The sequence below is a fragment of the Staurois parvus genome, unplaced genomic scaffold (assembly GCF_062004578.1).
Source record: "Staurois parvus isolate SC_StPar_1 unplaced genomic scaffold, SC_StPar_1.0 ptg000697l, whole genome shotgun sequence".
NCBI lineage: Eukaryota > Metazoa > Chordata > Amphibia > Anura > Ranidae > Staurois > Staurois parvus.
The window spans coordinates 209,037-212,140 of record NW_028318493.1 but is presented as its reverse complement, the minus strand read 5'-3'; positions in this window follow the sequence as shown (position 1 = coordinate 212,140).

Sequence of the window (3,104 nt, the reverse complement as noted above, 5' to 3'; positions counted from 1 at the left end):
ACATACGCGCTGGGAGCGTGCAGGGCGTGCACTCTCAGCACATATGTATTTCTAATGGCACACAAGTATGCGGCCGCTCGGCGTCAAGGCCCAGACGCTGAAAAGCTGCATATTTGCGTGCACTCGGCATCAAGGGGTTAAGCTTTCAATAAATTATCAAGCCAAAACTGGGGACCGGTCCCTTTTAAGGAAGTTGGAGGTCACAGATTTATATCATGCAAAAAATAAATAAAACGCCATGTAAATAGACAAAAATCACTAGCTCCAAGCTGCACTTCCTTGCAGCTATAATCGTAATTTGCGTCTGCCCAAGGCCATGCCCAAGGGTGGACTGACAACTCATGGGGCCCCCCGGGCAATAGGGGATCATGGGGCCCCTGTGTCCTTGCCCAAACTCAAAAAAGCCTGTGAAAAAGGTACCAGGGGCATCTCATGGGGCCCCCTACTGACCCCGGGCCCTCGGGCAGTGCCCAAGTTTCCAAATGGTCAGTCTGCCCCTGGCCATGCCCCTTACGTGTTGCGTCATGCCCACGTGACTTCATCAGAGGGATGAGGTGACATTGCCTGTATGATCTATAGCACTTCGTCTGATGGTGGTGGGATATCAGCAGGTGAAGAAGCACATTGATCTGTGAAAAGTTATACCACTGAATCATAATTGATTTTACACTTAATGACTCATTTTCATGGGGACTTTATTTCAGTTATGTTTTAATTCTGTGTCATTTTATTTTGATTTAATTTGCAGTGCAGCAATGTTTTATTTATGATTTATGGTTTGGTTGTGGAAACACAATTTTAATGCTAGCAGCAGCCTTCATTGTTACATATATTTCACATCATTTTGTTTGTTCACTTTATTTAGGTAGCGCAGGGGTTTGTTTGCATTTATTTAGATTTGGTATTAGATATAGTAGACCTGAGTCTGTAGTCATATAATCCTTGTTCACAGATCTTATTTCCATCCTTTGCCAGCCCTTCAGTAAAAACTTCTTTACACATCAGACCAGATCTATTAATGGATATGTGCACAACAATCGGTCATCAATGCCATGTGACCATGTAAATTGTATGCTCACTGAGTTTATTATAAATCTACAATGTGCACACTGGGTACAGTGTATACGCATGGAATTTATTATTTTTTAAATTAATTACAGGTACTTAAATAGCGCCATCAATTTACGCAATGCTTTACATATATATTGTGCATTCACATCAGTCCCTAACCCTCAAGGGGCGTACAATCTAAGGTCCCTAACTCATATTCATACATACACATACTAGGGCCAATTTAGACAGGAGCCAATTAACCTACCAGCATGTCTTTGAAGTGTGGGAGGAAACCGGAGTACCCAGAAGAAAGCCACACAGTAAGAACATGCAAACTCCAGGCAGGTGGTGCTGTGGTTGGGATTCGAACCAACAACCATAGTACTGCCAGATGGAAGTGCTAACCATTTAGCCACTGTGCTGTCCACAGTGTCCTCAAGGAGCTGACAATCTAAGTTCCCTAAGGCTATGTTCACACTAGCTTTGTTAGCAGGAGTTAGACAGGCATTTGGGAAGCATTTTTAATGCTCCTCAAACGCCTATGAAAATTCTACACCTGACACACTAAAGCATTAGCATCCTGGCAAAATTGACGCCTCATGTGGAGTCAGGAGGAATTAAAACCTCCCATTCAACTCTATGGTGACGGGGTACCCGAATTTGACAGGTACCCGCTCCCACTTCCGCTGCTAGGCGATCGGAAGCAGAAGTTGTCCTCCCCTCCCTTCCCGTAGTCTTCTGGGACACGTGACAGGTCCCAGAAGACTACGGGACCATTCACAAAGTGCAGCGCTTCTCGCGCATGCACAGTGGGCACCCGGCTGTGAAGCCACAAGCTGTCACAGCCAGATGCCCACACTGAAGATGCTGGTGACACGAAGAGAAGACGGCCGGTGAAACCAGCGGTGGTGAGGACATCACGGGACCGAGGGACAGGTAAGTGGCTGTATTTTAAAAGTCAGCAGCTACAGTTTTTGCAGCTGCTGACTTTTCTTTTTTTTTTTCAGGTGGAATTCTGCTTTAAGTGCAAACCTTGTAGAAAACAAAATGGCATCAAGTGTGCTCAGCTATTGTTAAAGAGAAAGCAAAAACCCTTTGTGGTCTATTTATAAAAAAAAAATATTGCTGTGTGAATGCCTCAAACATTTACACAACTATTGTGACAATCCTCTGTAATTTGTCTAATATGTGTATTTCCTTTGATGGCCAGCTCCATCTAGTGGGCATAATGCATTATTTTCCTGAATAAAAAGCAATCTGGAAAATATTTCATTATGGCCACTAGGCAGAGCTGACAAGCATGGGAAATACACATATTAGACAAATAACCTGGATTATTCCTGACCAGCGTGCAAATGTTTGACACATTCACATTCAAGTAGATGAATACACAAAATACACAAACTTCAATCCCAAGTCATGGGGCACAAAAGAGGAAAGCCAAAACTTGGACGAGGCACATTCAACCTAAATTACCTCCTTTAAAGAGCCGGCATCACTTTCTGCTATGGCTGTAATACAATATTATTGTTAGGTAAAGAAGGTAGGAAGCTCTTTCAACACTGGCCAGCTTGTGGGTGGAGAATGCTTTGCTCCTCCCTAGGGACCACCTCTGAAGATCCCCCTTCCTAGCCTAGTCCTTCCAATTAGGTAAGTACTCCACTGCATTCATTCTTCATAAACTCTTTCTAGACCTGGCAACCTTTTAACCCCGTCATGTCGGGTCTTTGCCCATGTCTCTGCCTCAAGCTCCACAGCTATCTCTCTGATAAGTGATTTCTGAAAACAAAATAACATAAAAAACTGAGTGTTTGTAACAAAAAAATAATGCTATCATATTTTACACAACTAGGTATTCTTTTATGAGGGTTTATTTCTGTTCTAATTTTTTTTTTATAAGAAGTGTCAGTCATTTCTCAACTTCGTGATTAATAGATAATTCCAGTGCTCCTAAAGTGCAATATGTATGTAATATGTATGTAGCCAGGTGCAGGTTATATTATGCCATTCAGGGACATTTACAGATGAGACTATGGTTAATCCTTTTTCCT